Genomic DNA, 16,706 nt, shown 5'->3' on the forward strand with positions numbered 1-16,706 from the left:
AACTAAGACACATTTATAAAATTTAACTATGCAAGTACAATACCTTTCACCTTTTCTCATCCCAGAAATCCTGCTTATCCACATATTCTCTTGAAAAGCCTTGGAATGTTTACTAAAATAGAGCACTGTGTGATAGTAGATTATATGAGTTAACAAGAAGGGATTTGTGGTTTGTTGCTGGTTTTGGGACCTTAGGAAAAACTGAGAGAATATCTGAAATGTTAACTTAATGGACAATAATTTTTTCCATCCATAAGGGAACACAGGCATCATGTGTGTATTTTTGCTTTTATTAATAGCGTTTTGATAGTACAGTTATAAAGCTTGTCCTTGGCTTGCCTTGAAATATCATACTGACTTCACTTATTACAGAATGTTACTTTAATTTTCCAAGGTGAAGTGCTCGCAGAGCAGAAACTGGTGAGGAAAAAAATACGGCCAAAACAGTTACATACACCTTTAATTTTAAAGTGCTGTCCAGAAAGGTTTGCAGCAATTTTTGCTGATGCATAAATTGACCTAGACAGTAAATGATACATGACCTTAAAAATATCTGAAGTAGCCTTGCTTGGGAATTTTTAGTAGAGAGTTATTAAATGTCAGAGTAATTTACACAAGCCTAGTTTATGCTTTTGCATTCTCTTTTCCTCTTTCTGTCTGCCATGCCATCCAAGAACCATAGAAGCATTAAAAATATTTTACATATATCTCTTTCTTTTTTTCCCCTCTTCTTATCATAGAGCTTCATCTTAATTTATTTATCATACTCAGAAAATCTCATCAAATGTGGGACTAAAATGTAGCTCACAAAGACCTGATCCAGCAGACCACTTAAGTACCTGCATAACTTCATTGCAATGACATTTTCCATTGCTCATTAACTGGAATTTAAAGAAAATTTTCCATTGCTTGGTGTCTGGGCATTTAGAGGAAATTGTCAGCCAGAATGGCTGAGCCATTTAGAAGAATTAAGTCAGGCAATGAGCAGACTACAAGTTGCAGAGCTCTGTAGAGAACCCTGGAGGTTCAGACCCCTGGCAGAAAGCTGGGGATAGCCACTGGGAGGGCCTTCCAAGTATTTATTATAATGTAGGCTTAGTTCCACAGCTATTGTCCAGTGATCAGAGTGAAATGCATTCAGGAGAGGAGTCAGTGTTGTGCAAGACAGCCAAGACTCACACTTTAAACCTTATCTGGGCCAGTCAGCTTCAGTGTACTCAGTGTACTGCTGCCTGTAGACAGCTCAACAGCTTCTTCTGGAACAGGTATGATCACCTGGGCTCATCAGTGTTGTGCTGGCTCACACTGTGGAGGCTTGCACTGAGAAAGACCAGGAAGAGTCTTGAGACAGTGATCACCCATCCACTCAGTTATTTGCTGTGTCTCTCCTTATGCCAAGGAGCTTTAAGAGCTTCTCACTGTTTTTCACTCATGTCCATACTATTATTGTGTGCTGTGGCATGGAGGATATGCTCTCCCAGCTGAGATGCACCCTCTGCTACCTTATTGTTAATATATGAAGAGAAGATATAAACAAGTATCAAAAACTGTTCATAGAAATTACAACAGCAAGATTTTATTTTCTTTTGTTTTGTTTTGCTTAAATCTGTTGATCCTGCTATATTACACCTCCAGGCTATCAAGTAGTGAGAAACAGGTTTTCAATTCTGTTCTCTTAGTTTCTGGATTTTTTTTTATCCCTTATATGAAAACAAGTTAGAGAGTTCTTTAAAGAACAAGAAAGAATAGTTTTCTGGCTTGTTTGGAAAGCCTGACAAATTTTGGTCTGCTATATATCCTGTAGATTTTTTTTTTTCATCAGTGACAAAAACGGAGCTGTATTTCAGACCTCGACTTGCTAAAACTCTCCCATGCTGCAGTTTAAATTAGTGAAGTATTTTGTCAGCTACCAAACACAAAGCAGTGGATGATCAGAGGGGAGAGCTTTTTGATCACAAATTCTGGAGAAGAAAATATTCACTGCTTATTTATTTAAAGCAAGTTTAGCTTTGATGATACAACTGTTCCAGGAGAATGTTTAGCCTAAATAGCTTGCTAAAAAATCAGTGATCAAACTAGTATGAAATTCTCTAAACACAGTCATTCTCTGTGTTTCTCCAATATACTCAGCAATTTTTAGATAGACTATTTTAGTGTCAAGGTTCATGGCTTGTGATTGAGAAAACAATTTCTGTTACCAAAGTGCCTTTTTTGAGGCTTTCATTTTATAAACTCTATGCATTATCCTTTGAGCCTGTATTCCATTAATTATAAGCCACAGTTTACATGGAAATGCTTAACAGTGAAGTCTTCCTATTCCATGTGTGTATTTGTGTCTCTTTTTATGCAACATAAACTGCTGCTGGCTTTAATGTTGAAATGATTAGAAGTTACCCTCTCCCAATAGCAGTTTTGTAATCACTGTATAATGATTCGAAGTCTATGACTGGTTCCTCATGTTTCCACAGGTGCCCTAACTGCCATTATTACTTGTTTCAATGGCAAGACCAACCTTGGACTGGATATGGAGGTTTGACTTGGAATTTTAGAGCCCTGGTTTCAGGAATGAGGCCATAGAAAAATTTATGCTTCCAATGCCTCTCTTGTTTTCTGGTGGAAGAATTTCTTTCTCTGGAATAATTGATTCCACAAGCATTCCTTGAGGAATGGCACCTTCCTTAAAGCAGGATTGAGTTCTGGGCCCAGTGTCCCTTCCAGCTTTATATGCCATGGTTTGGTGGTCCAAATTCGTAGAGAGAGCAAACTAGTGCCCAGATAAGAATTAGACACCCTTTTGATTATTAATTTTTTCATTTATTTTCAGATGGCTTTTCCTTTTGTTGTGTTGTTCACAGATAATGCCTCTGACTCTTCCTATGTCACACTACATCTTTTGCAGTAATTCTCTGTGCTGTTCTGTCCCTCTGGATTTTACAGCCATGGATCAGAAAGGAAGTGCAAGCCCTAGCAGAAATAATAAATCCACTGCAGGTCTTGAAGGTACTAATTTCTGCAAAACAAAATACTGCCTCAATTTTGTTACGGGCTAGAAGAGGTGATCAAAGTGAAATACAGTCATTGTGGAATTGGTTTGCAAAGCCTGCTTCTAAACCATTACACACTTTTTCTGGATTTTTTTTTCTTTTTTTTTTGCAGTTTATGCCTAGCCTGTAACACTTCACCTCATGCAGCTCTTGCGCAGTTCAAGGATTGTTCCCAAACAAGGCCTGTCTCATGAGAAGGACAGAGAAGCTGTGTTTGCTTGGCAAAGGGGTCACTGGATATTATGAATCTGGATAAGGTTATGGACCTGTGAGGGGCTGCACAATGCTCTGTTTGTGGGTGATGCAGAGAACCATCCACACGGTCGCTGCACTGGGGTGCTGGCAATCATGGTCATCTCCCAGCTGTCAAATTGCCTGGTGTGCCCAGAAGTCTGGGGTATATGTCCTGTGACTCCAACCAGAAGGTTGAGGTGGCTGGTCTTTGCTGGAGCAATATGATATTTGAAAAAATATTTTAGGAACTGTTCTATAATAGCAGGTATTTTTAATCTGAGCAATCTATCTAATTAGGTTCAACCATGCCCCATTCCTTGTCTGATTGCCTGAGCATTTCCGCTTTACCAGTGAGGTTTATTCAATAAGGTGTCCTATAATGCTATTTCCTTCCTTGAGAATATATGTTATCATCACCAACACAGACTTAAGGATCCCTCTACTTTTTTTTTCTTATTTTGACATCCTCTGTCTCCACAGTAATGTCCTGTGCTTTATTAGGAGTAACCTTGCTAAGGAGAAACCTAGGTGAGACTTTGGATCACATGAGTTTTATTTTTAAGTACCTAAAAGATTCTTAAGAGACACAGCAAGTATAGAACAAGCTCAATATAGGTATAATCTCCATAAATTTAATGCAAGCTGGTTAAATTATGGATTCAAATAGTTTACAAGATTAGAAATAATAAGAAATTAATACAGTTGCACAGGCAGTTGACTCGCTGTTACTGTCATTTCCTTTTGGCTTTGGTCATGGGGATAATAAGGTAAGAAATAACTGTTTCCTTTTATTGATTGGTTTGATATTTGAAATAAAGATGATTTTTTTTTGTCTGAGAAAGTCTTTTGTAACTTAATATTCTGTTAATTAGAATGAATGTTTTCCTGAGCCTTATTTTCTTGTTCATTTGATCTAATTAGCTGATTAATTTTTAATTGCCTACTGAGACATCTTTACCATATTGTGATTTGTGTTTTACATTTGCATTTGGGAAACAATGGTATGCCTAAAATTACTCAAAAATGTTGTACTGAAGTATTTCTGCAAGGGATAATTACAAATTGTGATTTCATCCAGCTTCCCAATTTTAGCACAATCCATTTTGAGTTAGTACTCATTAATCAAAAAGGTTTACACAGTGTGAAGTAGTAAGGAGGTGTTTCAGTTAGGGAAGCTTCCTGGTTGAGGGTCTGTGATTTGGTGGTCAAATGGAAAATAAATCTCTTGGCTGTTTATGGACTGCAGTGAGCGCTTCCCAACTTAAAACATTTATTCTTTTTCTCATAGTATTGTTCAAAGATTCTTAGAATGACTGTATTAATAAGCTTAGAAGTATGAAGTTCTAATAAGGCCAAGTGCTGATTAAAACTTATTTTCTGGTGACAGAAAATAAATCATAGTTCTTGGCAAGTTGTTTCAAGTTATTCCCTAAATGTTTAAAATTTGCACCTTATTTTTAGACTGAATTCATCTTGTTACAACTTCTAGCCCTTTGATCTTGTTTTTTATTTGCCTGCTAGATTGAAAAGCCTTCTATTATCAATTTTTGGTTCCCTGTGGGAAGCACTTGTAGCCTGTGATCAAATAATTCTTTAAATTTTGCTTTGATAAGTTAATTGATTGAGTGCCTTGAGTCTCTTGTAATAAGACGTGTTTCCTAATACCGTGATTGTTCCCCTGGTTTTCTCGTAATTTATGGAATTTTTCATAGTCTTTCTTAAAACAACACCAGGAACACAATGAAATTACTAGTCATTTCACTGATGCAAAATAAGATAACACAACCTTCCTACTCCTATTTATTATTGCTTGTACATCTGATGAGTAGAGTATCTTTTTGTTACTCTAAAAATTCAGTCCTCTTAGCAGTACTCTAGCAGTACTCTAATAATTCCTAGTGATCTGGTTACTTGTCATGCCCTGTGTTCCCAAAACCTTGCCTCCTCTTTTTTCCAGAGTTGAGACTTCCCTCATTATATATGTCTCATTCCTTGATCCATGGCCTTCCTGTTAGCTATACTGAAGTACATAATGTCTGGTTACACTCACCGAATCCAACTGTCTTCTCCATTATTTTCCATTTTCTAGTCATCTTCCCATATTGTGAAAATACAATTTTTTTAAACAAAAGTGAAAAATAGTCTCGGAAGCAAGAGCCAGTTCCAATACCAGTGCCTTGTTCCCATGACATAGCAATAGGTTACATGTATCTGCTACATAGGTTTTAAATAGTTTGGGATACCATTCTGGTTCACTGTATCTCATTTTAGCCATCTAAAACTTAGTTTCTAATGATTGCTAGTTTTCTAAGCTCTTAATAGTCATCCCAGAGAGATGGAGACTTTCACAGAAAGATGTAGTGGACTTACCTCAAAAACCATAAATCACTTTTTGACAGTGTCTTTTTCTTTTCATAGACTATAATGGGAACATAGAGAAGTTAAGACAAGCTGCCAAACTTTTAGACAGCTGTAATTACTGTGGATGAATCCCACCTCTTATGCTGTTTAGCTTTTCAGTCAAACTGTAGTGTGATGCAAAGCCAGTTCTCTTATAGGCATCTATCAAGATGGTTTCCTTTAGCAGTCCCATTTGTAATCACATCAGAAAATGGTATCAATTTAGCTTGACAAAATCTGCTTTCCAGAAACCCATGTGGATCAGCTTTAATTTGATTATTGCTTTTAGTTCTCTATCAGGTTAGTTATCACTTATATGCCTCTTTTGCTTTTTTTATCAGATCCTTTTATCAAATCCCTATTTTTTTTACTTTAATATTGACACACATCCAAACTGTGAAAAATCTGAGCCTTTGATGTCTTAGTTTTTTTCATTTGCTTCCGCCCCATCTACATCAGATGGACTTTTCTCTGAGGTACTCCTTCAATCCTTGAACAGACACCAGGAGGTCTCTGGATGACAGAGCCATTTCTGATAAGGTGTCCTTTCCATACAGCTTGTCCATATGGTTAAGTCCTGCAACCTGCACAATGGAGGTAATGGGTTTTGGTTTCTTTTAGTTATTTTTTGTTTTGGTTTAGTTTTTTGTTTTGGTTTGGTTTTAATTTTGCTTTTTCTCTTTTTTAGGGCTTAAAGTGAAACATTTCACAAATATATTAGATTGTGTGTTTCTCTTTCCAAATATGTATGGGCTTAAACTTTTTTTTTTTTTTTAAATATCTGAGGAAAAGTTACCACATTTTTTATTTTTCTTCATCTTCCTTAATTATTTTTCTTTGTAGAATAGAGATGTCTGGAAGAAAACAGACAGACCAAGGTGGTCTGTTGCCCTCTGACTGCAGAAAGGCTTACTAGGCTGAAGGGAAAGCTGTAATCTTGTACTATTTGCATGGTAAGAGATGAAAACCAACCAATCTTTTTTTTATGTAATATTGTTGCATAAGCAGAATGCTCTGGAATAAGGAGTTTTGCCTTCAAATTAAAAGCATGCTTGCAGAACAAAAGCAATAGGAGAAAATGTACACAGTGGTGTTTTCCTGATATGGATACTCTCCAAAACTCAAAACTGCCTGATAGACAAGAGATACTCTTGCAAGAGTGTTCACTCAAGTCAATGTTATCTTGGAAACTAATGGTGGCAATTGTAATACCAAAATGCTTATCTACCTGGTACCTGAGTGATGAGCTGTGAAGGCAAGTCCTTGCTATCCTGTCCAGCCAGATCCCTCTGAATAGCACCTCAAAGGACAGAGGGTCTTATATTTCATTCCAGTCACTCCTGTTCATCTGTTGGAGGGATGTGTTGCCACGTGTAGCAGTGGATCCTTTCACAGGATGCCTCAGGATTTCTTGTACTTAACAGGTGGTGGGCCGCAATGTCAACAATTAGAGGAATAATTTATTTTCTGTAAAGATGGATTAGAAAAATAGTTCAATTATATGTCCTTCTTTCTGAGTATCCAAGGACAGGTTTTGATGAAAGCACAATGTTGTGTTACCTGGTAATGATATTTCACACTGCCTAATTCTGAGCCTTCTGATAAGTGTCAGGGATCCATTTAATGTCTCGTGAAATCACCCACTGTTGGAATTTAATTCACCTCAGTTGGAGGTGTCTGGAATTTTCTTTCTTCTCTTTCCATAGTCTTAGTCTTTCCTTCCTTCTCTTTTTTTTTTTCTATCGTCTGCTATTTCTTCCTCTGCAGCAGAAGTAAACATAATAGTTTTGCAGGGGAGAAATTTTGCAGGGGATAAACTACCAAATGCGCTAGTTGGAGAGTTTCAGTTCATTAAAGGTCTGAGGATGTTGGTTTTTTTAAATTCCTACTTTACCAGACTAGTGTCATGTAGGACTTTTTAAGAGAATATTTTCCAAAATGCAGTTTTCTAGTCCAGAACTAATATCTTGCAACACAGCAAGTGCTTCACAGCACTGAATAGTTACTGCTCCAACATCTCCTACATCATCTTAAAAGAATATTGCACTGAAGCCATTTCAGATCTTTGGGACAAATCACACTTAGGTTCATTATAGGAGTTATCTAACCAGCACTGAGTTGTATTTCATCGTGAATGTATTTGCATGATTATTTCTTGGGAGGTGTTCATCCAAATGTAAATTACTCTGCCTCAGAACAGATTTTAGCTGGTGCTGACAGCTTGGATGACTGGCACATTGTCATCTTCATAACACACCTTAAAGGAAGGTGGCAAAAGAACCTAAGTGGCATTGGTGCAGCGAAAAAATTTCCAGTAAAATTTTGTCTCAAGGTATATTGGTTGGTTTCACTTAATGTTTAGGATAAAACAGATTAAAAACTATTGTTTTTGTTTCACACTATTTGGGGAGAAGGGATCTCCATTCATGTGAAAGCAGTATATGCTGCCATGGTAGCACAAAACTATGTGTTTTATGCTTCTTCTAATGCATACTCATCCTCTTTTCAGATGTCCCTGAACTACTCCAGCTGTGTTAATGTCATGAAAACAATTTATGTTCTCTCCTAGCCATTTTGTTAGAGGTTTTGTGGGGGTGAAACTTCTGTACTCTTGTGGATATTTTGCCCAAAGAATAAAGGGATATGCGGTCACTCCATGTGCCAAATAGTCAGTTGTATTCCTCTCTCTGTTGATCAGTTGCAACAAAATTCAGTGTAAATAAAAATATTTCTGAAATTAAATTCCTACTAGTATTAGAAAAAGTGCTGGTTCAAAATAGCAGACAGATCCAATTTACTACTACCATTCCTCTGGATGAGAGAATTGCTGCACTAGAGTGATGCTACATGAGCCCCAGAGTTCACACATTACTAAGCACATCTCAAATGCACTTTATTAGACAGAATATAATCCAGACATCATCAAAGTGAACGACACTTTGTGAGTTTACAGCTCAGGAAATGGAGAGAAGCTGCTTTCCTTCTGCTCACAACAACAGAAATCCTTTTGAAAAGAATGCTGGTTCCAACCTCTGCTTTGGAAATGTGCTGCATGTGATTTCATCCCATTAGCTGTGATGGTCACCATTCGGTCCTGTAAGTGATGACATGATGTAATGGGGAAAAGGGTTGTTTCCAGTGTTATCAGTATAAATCTTCCTGTGAATACTTGACCAAGAACACTCATTTTGCAATTATGTCAGTCTAAAGAAACCAGCTATTTCCCCACAGTACTGTAGAATGGTTTTTTTTTTTTTTTTTTCCTGGCAAGAGATGTGAAGAATTTGCCATTTCTATATGTTATAATGATTTTCAGTGATGGAATGGTTCATATCCAGGTTTTTAAAACAGGAGGCATATAGACCAAAGTTTTGTTTGTTTCGTTTATTTAGCATGGCATGGTTAGGTCCTGGAACTAGCTTGTATGAGGTCATTACCCCATTGATTAAATAGTGTGATGAAAAGAGCATGATAATACACTGCTGGGAGATTATTGCCAGACACTTTGCAAACAAAGCTGCTGAAAGGGGAGCAGTTGTGAGACCTTCAGTGTGGTGTGTAATTAGCAAGCGAGTAGGAATTAAAATAAAGGATACATGGCATGATATAGTGATTATGTGCAGATAAGTAATGTTCTGAATACTCCCTTTTGGTATCTCTAATGAGAATACATTAGAGGAAATGTCTGCTGGGACTACACTATCCAGAATCCTTAAACAAGCTGTGCAGTAAGTTGTCCCTAACAGTGATAAAAAAGCATGGATGCAATGCTGTGGATCTGCCTCTTCAAAACTTTGTCTCTTTTCTTTGAAAAACCACATACTGGTATAACAAGTATTAGAGAAAAGATAGTACATCTATGCTTTTTCTTTGGGATGGAGCACCATTCCTTTAAAAAAACTCCAAACCATCTTTTGGGGAACAACTGGATTTGAACAAGCTAGCTTTTGAATGGGAAGCATCAGCCACTACAACATGAAAGGGTTGTCTAAACCTGGGATGTACAGGCAGTACCAAACTTGTTATTCTTGCACTCAGCCTAGACTTCCCTCTGTCCCTTTGAGGAGCACAAATACTTACATGTTTCTGAGTTAAATCAGGGCATCTGATTTATTCTGTGGTGTGTGTTTCACCTCAGCAACCCTTTCAGGCCTACAAATCCCAACAGATCAGAGGCTTTTCAGGCAGCATCTCAGTTGCCTAAAGGGGAATTAAATGGAAATTTTCAGAATAAGGCACAGACCAACTTAGGGAGAGAGAGATGGATAAAGCTTGGCAGACATCTTTCTGGCCATTTCTTTGCCCAGTTTCAAAATCCTTCCAGTCATGAAACTCATCACAAGAGAAAGCAAATTTCCAAAATAATATTAGTACAATTCTTCAGAGCTATGGTGTTACCCATAGTATTATAGATATGGGAGGGACAGTTCCTGTCTCAGTGTCTATCAAAAAATCTCAAGCTGCATATTAAATAGACAAAGTTAAATAGCCACAGCAGCAGCAACAGTGGGAGAGAAGAGGGCATAAGGGAATAAAATTAAGGGAAAAGAGAAGAGAAGAGAAAAACAGTGCTTTTGTGGGAGAATGCATCCACTCAAGGCAGAAGGATTGAAGCTGCCATGGTGAGAGCAAAGTAAATGGGGAATACTCTGTCTGGCTCTATTAACCTTAATTTTAATTCCTCTTTTCCATTTTTCAGCTTAAGTAAGCAAGCATATAGCCATGTTTATATAATAGCTGGAGTAATGAAGATGGAATATACCAATTTGGGGCTAATTCTTGCCCTCAGGAGAGTACAGGCACTGCAGCTGTGGCCAGCCCCTACCAAAAAGGAGTGGTGAGGAGAACAGCTCCTTGTATCTGACTTCCCATTACATCCTCACCAGGGACCACCATAGTCTAGCCTTTAGAATAAATAGATTAGGTTAATTTTCCATCTGTAGAGTTGGTTTAGCAGCTCTCAGCAGTGGTTCAGTTGTGCTCCCACTGAAGCTAATGAAGTGATTTTCTTGAGAACAGTTGGATCCAAAAAGCCCATTTATAACCTTTCTCAGATATTGGAGTTTGTGTCTTGGGACTACCTTTTATTCTCTTCTTATTTGATATCTTCACCTGCAAGATCATAACAGGCAGGGGTTTCCTCAGCCTTATCATGGTGCTGTTACATACTTACAGCCATACTATCCCTTGATTTGGGGGCATGGGAGAAACATGCAGCATGCCACATTTGACCACATCCTCTGAAACTGAGGTTGTGGTTGAGCTAATTATTTTCATGGCTGGAAGAGAACAGACAATGCTGCCTAAAGAGTGGGAAGATATGTGTCTGTGTGAGCCTGTGTTTGTGTGGTTATACCATCTGGGAAGAGCAGAGCCACATATACTTCCCCTTGGCTTTTATTTATGTGCAAATCCTCAGTAAACATGCAAATGGTGAAGTCTCATTTCTCTGCTCAAGTCCTGCATTTGTCTAAGGGTTGGAGTGCTGGGGACTGCATCTCGCTGCAGAAACTCTGCCCTCTGGAATTCCTGTTCATCCCTCAACAGACACTTTTTTGCTTCTGTGGGCAGGGGGGAAGTTGCCCTTCCTCTGCATTTCTTGTTTTTGTTACACGAGCAGTATGAGGTACCCTTTATTTATAATCTGAATGTTAGGGATGTTGGGCCAATCTGGTGCTTCCAGCTGGCTGAATGCTTCCTAGAGCTTTGGATGCCAGATATAACGTAATTTATTGTGGAAAACAGCAGGGGAAATACACTTCTCACTATCAAAGGTTAATGTAGAATATCAGCAGCTCTTCAGCAAGGGTACATGTATAGTTGGATAGTTTGTGATTATGTGTCTCTTATTAAAGTAGAAAAACAAATTGCTTTGCTTTTCGATGCTGCTGTGTAGCCCCTTCTCTTTCCCCTCCTTTCCCTCAGTTATTTTAACTCCTTCATTGCATTTTGCAGCTTTCACAAGTTTCCTCAGGGAGAAAAAAACAATTGTAGTTTGTTTCTTTGGCATGAAACTGAACAAAAAAAAAAAAAAAAGGGGGATTTTTTTGTCTTTTGGCTTTGTTTTAACTAAAACACTCGTTTCTGTGCCAAGGCAGAGCAAAACTGCTGACTTAACCAAGGCTATAAATTGAACTGATCCTTTTACCTCTAGAAAATATTAAAGCATCCTTCTGCTACTGACCTGGCACTCGTTGCTGGATCAAGTGCTACTATTAACGGGAAATCAGGAAAGTATATTATCATTCTAGTGCTGTCATTACCAGAGGGTTTCACTGAACAATAGAGTCAGAAAAGTGATACTGGGAGGACCAGAGAAAAATGGCACACTTTGAGCAAGAGAAGGGAAGCTTCAGACAAAAAAATTGGAGACACATTAAGAGCAAAGGTACCCAGCATGGAGGCAAGTCACTGCTTTTGAAGGGGATATATTAGGTAAAGTGTCCCATTAGTCTTCAGATTTAGAGATAAACTGGTGCAGACTTTTCTAATGGGCTTATTTAATCAAATCTAGAAGATCTGAAACCTGCCAAGGCAAGATTGAGTCAGCCTAGAATCTAATGAGTTCATTCTGCACGAAGGAAAACCCCAAAGATAGATTTTATTGGCAACTTTTTTTCTTCCCACTAGAGTAAGTATCCTGTCCAGGATTCTTTTGCTTAAGAGATGTTTTTTAAATCATCAGAAATACATAGTAAACTGCACTGATAGTTCAATTTAAACAATATAATGAAAACATATAGATTGATAAGTTAGTAAATATTGTGGTTATTTAAGACAAACTTATTACTTACTCTGAGTGCTGCCAGGTCAGTAGGTGGGGGAGCTGCTTTCTTCCTGCAAAGCCATGCTGCATTCATCAGTTCTTTTGCCATTAGAGCCATACGAAAGACTTAGGTGAACATTCTGTTATAGTTCACAGTCTGGGCTGCATCTGACTTCCATTTTATGGGATAAAAAAATGACAAATAATATATAAATTCAGTTTGGTTTGCTTGTCCCTTTCAAAGTTCTCCAGAGACCTGAAATAATCTTTCAGACACCCATGCAAGGTAAGTGTAGCTATTGAGTTTATAGATGTAGAAACCGAGGCACAGAGAGGTTGAATAGTGTAATTTGAAAATATAGGTGCCTAAAATGAAGCAGCTTGTGTCCATGATCCAAACAGCAGAAGCTCCAAGCTCCTGATTTCCCTAGAAAACAAGGATGCTGAGAATATCCATGCAGCAGGCCCTGAATGGATGTGCTTAAATCTGCTGCAAAGCAAGTGTCCCCCAAGTATGGTTCCCCAGCTTGTGGTCATACCACTAGACCAGAGCACTCATGAGCGATTGTCAGGACCTGCATGCAGTTCCTAGCCCCGTTCAGGATTAGGGAATCTGACATTTTTTACTGTTATTTGCTCCCTACTAATGTGCTCTTAGCCAAGTCTCTTAATTCTATACCTGCATTTTTTGGGGGAGTGAGAAGTCTCTTAATAGTCATGATCAATTTCACTAAAAATCCCCTCTTTAGCAATATAAAGCATATTTTTGTTTTTGTTTCTTGGGATAGGCTTCCCTCTGAGAATTACACACTAAGCCACATATTTGCTTTGCTCAGCAGTATTCTAGTAGAAGTATTTCTTTTTTATTTAGTCTTTTCCACAAGTCTGACATTCCCTTGTTGCTACAATGCATTTAAGTAAGAGATTGAAGCACCCAGGGAGTTCAAGATTATGACCAGAAAGCAAACAAACAAGCACTGATTTTAACTGTGTTTTTTGGGGAGCTCTGAAACATTCAAGTTTTCAGCATGTCCTGAGCCCTGACTCTGTGTAAAGCTGGGATTGTTCTGGTGTCTGAAGGCAGCAGCTCCTGTAAGTCACAACAAACATTTCCAACCTGGGGCTCCCAAGAAGCAGATGTACCTTTGAAACGTTGGTTATTTTCACTGAGCACTTATTAGTTTGACTAATAGAATTTCTGTCAATTCATAGTCTCAATAAATTAAAAAATATTGAGCTACTATTTCACAATTCTTTGGAAGTCATCTAATTCCCTAAGCTACAGCAGAAAAGAATATTTCCGCATCTCTCCCCCTAAGTTGTTTTCAAAGAGATTTCAAAAATCATTCATATAATGAGACTTTAGTGCTGTGAAATTTTATCAAAGGGCACTCTTTCCCTGGATTCAGATATGAACATATTTTGCCAATCAGATAAAACTTGTCAAGCTTTTTTCCAGCAGTATGAGTCGTTAACTTGATCTTATTGCACTGTAAATGATTTTCTGCTACAAATCATTTTTTTTATAGAATCTCTTTGTTATGTTGGGTGAACTCTAGAAAGATTATTTGTAAGATCATTTTCAGGAACTTTACAACACAGTCCTCAATGAAATGAAAATTACTTAAAAAGGTTTTTCTTTAGTTTAATAAAGAGGATATAAAATGGAAAGGATTGATAGGGAAATATTTAGGTATAGTAATAATTAAGGTGTAGTAATAATTTCTTCTGCTATAGTAATATAGCAGAAGAAATACCTGTTAAGCAGAATAATATCTATATACCAACCCCCTCTTCATTTTAAATTGTATATATTATTTTAGCTGTTAGGAATCTGTCCTTCCACCTTGTGAAAGCTGACAATTTTTACTTACAGCCTGAAGCTAAATACTGCAGTGCCTCAAAATGGAAGATGAAACAGGCCAACATTTTTCCTTGTCTTTTGAAAAAAAATGGAGTGTCATTTCTTCTTCCTCCCCCTCGTGTATTCCTCCACGTCCCCCGCCCCGCTCCCGCTACATCCTAGTGGTATTAGCAGCTTTTCCTTCAAAAAAGCACTAGATGGTGCCCCTTTTCTTTGAGAGTGACAGAGCTGGATTCCCAAGGGACATGGTGCCCTGCCGGGAAAAGCATCGGACACAAAAACTTGGAGTGTCTCCTTGTCCCTTAATATAATTATGAGTCCAATGTAAGTCTCTTTTATGTCTTTCAAGCCTTCCAACCTGAACTAAATCCATCTTTAGAAGACTCTCTTGTTCCTGTTGGAAAATGAGTCATGACTTCAAAGATTCATGGGCAGTAAAATAATTTAAAAAAAATAAAGATTTTAAGTCAACAAGGCGAAAGAAGAGGGTAGGTACCTTCCTCCCTGTTTTCCGTAGTCCAGCACTGCAACATCAAAGAACATTTGCATTCTTTGCTGAAAAGAAAACTTTTCAAGTCAGTGATCTTTAATTAGATGCTAGCTGGTCAGTCTGACTGATACTAATTTGTTAATTTTATTATGAACCTTAGCCTTAAACTGCCTGAGCAGTAAACAAAATAGATACTATATTTCAATATTTCTTTCAAATAAAGTGTCAAACAGGGAATCTGGTCAAGCCTTGTATTCTGTGTGTTCTGTCAACTTACTCTATATCTTTGTAAAAAAAGAGTTAGTAGTTTTGTGCATAAGATTGTTACCTAGCCTTTGAAGTTGGAATGAATTATTGGCTAAAAGAATATTACCTACCTGCATCTGTGTTTCTTTCTGCAAAATAACTGTTTACCTCGTACATGTCATCTTTGTATTTTAGGCAGTCATTATGTTCTAGATCCTTATAGAAGAAATGGATAACATGACATTGAAACAAATTAAAAATCAATGACAAATGAGATGTTTGCTTATTAGGAAGGAAAGTTGAGGAGATATCTAACCTCTCGTTATGAAAACTCTAAAAATTAACTGAAAAAAGCCACTTACTTTAATCTGTTTATTTCTGCATTTGAAATGGCATAAAAATAATTATTCTTTGAAGTGACCTAAGATAAATTAGTCCAGGTTTGTAATTTCTTACTATTTTTGTAAATGGTCCTTAGAAAATTAGGTCCATTGGCATCTGGGAAAAAAAATTCAACTGGGAAAAGAAGCTCTAATATGAAACAGAAAGAATTATTCCCATGCTCTGGCTGCCCTGTCATATGTCATGACATGTGGCAGGTTGACTGCTCATTAATTCTATTTATATCAGTATGATAATACACCCCACTGAGTACACATGTGTTAAAATATTCATAAATTATGTTTAGTGCAAGTAGATATACATTACATGCCAAAAGAAGACTATTATTTAACGACAAAACTGGTAAACAGTCAAACATGGAAAAGTCTTTTTAATGTTAGTCCAGTACTCTGTGTATCATCAAACCCACATTTAATTGCCTTTACTTGCAGACACTGTCTCCAGCAATGCAATATCCAATGCACCTTTATTTTTTTTTAACAGCTTGCAAAAGAAATGGCTTTTACTGAAAGTAATTGGAATTTCAGCAATTACTGTAAATGTCATATTATCTCAAAGTAGTAACTGTAACAATTTGAAATATTTAAAATGAAGCTTTACTTTGACCTGCACATATTTCAAGGTACTTTTACATAGCTTAAAGCTCTTCTCTAAATATTAAAAAATTCAAATGTGAATTATTTTTGAAGGGAAATGCAGTTTAGCCCCAAAATAGTTGATAGTAAATTTTAAGCAAAACTTAGCCAAAAATAGTTAATCATCCTTGCTCGGGATATTTTATGTTATATATCTCTCTATCTCTATCAATATTTACATCTATATCTACATATGTTAAACTGTTAAAAGGCTTGTTAAAACATTAAAATGAAAAGTATGTTTTACAAGTGGCTAATTTTGCATAGCATGTGAAAATAATCTCAGGATATTAAACCAGATTTGTCTTAAAATCAGTTTGTTCAGCATCAAAATGCTCTTTTGTGTGCAATCAGTTTTGAATTTCTCCTAGCATTGGATCAGAATTATTAGAATATTTAGACATTCTTTTTTTTCTGGAAAGAAATAGTTATAGATTATGTTGAATTCCTTTATTTAAAAATGCATTTTAAATGATGTTTTAAATTTAAAAATGCATTTCAGAACTTCAGAAATTATAATAAATTATCGTGGACTAAAGGCACAGATGTTAAAATCCCTGCAAGTTTGAAAATTATTAACAGAAAGTATGAAAAAGTACACATTTATTTGCAGTTATTGTGATAA

General features: G+C 36.9%; 1 long non-coding RNA gene across 1 annotated transcript in view; it reads left to right on the plus strand.

Moving 5' to 3' along the window:
* Positions 1–16,706, plus strand: part of LOC306797945 — a 71,072-nt gene that overhangs the window by 3,845 nt on the left and 50,521 nt on the right. The gene's annotated exons all lie outside the window — the stretch shown is intronic.

Source organism: Erithacus rubecula, assembly GCF_903797595.1.
Source record: "Erithacus rubecula genome assembly, chromosome: 2".
In the NCBI taxonomy this organism is placed as follows: Eukaryota; Metazoa; Chordata; class Aves; order Passeriformes; family Muscicapidae; genus Erithacus; species Erithacus rubecula.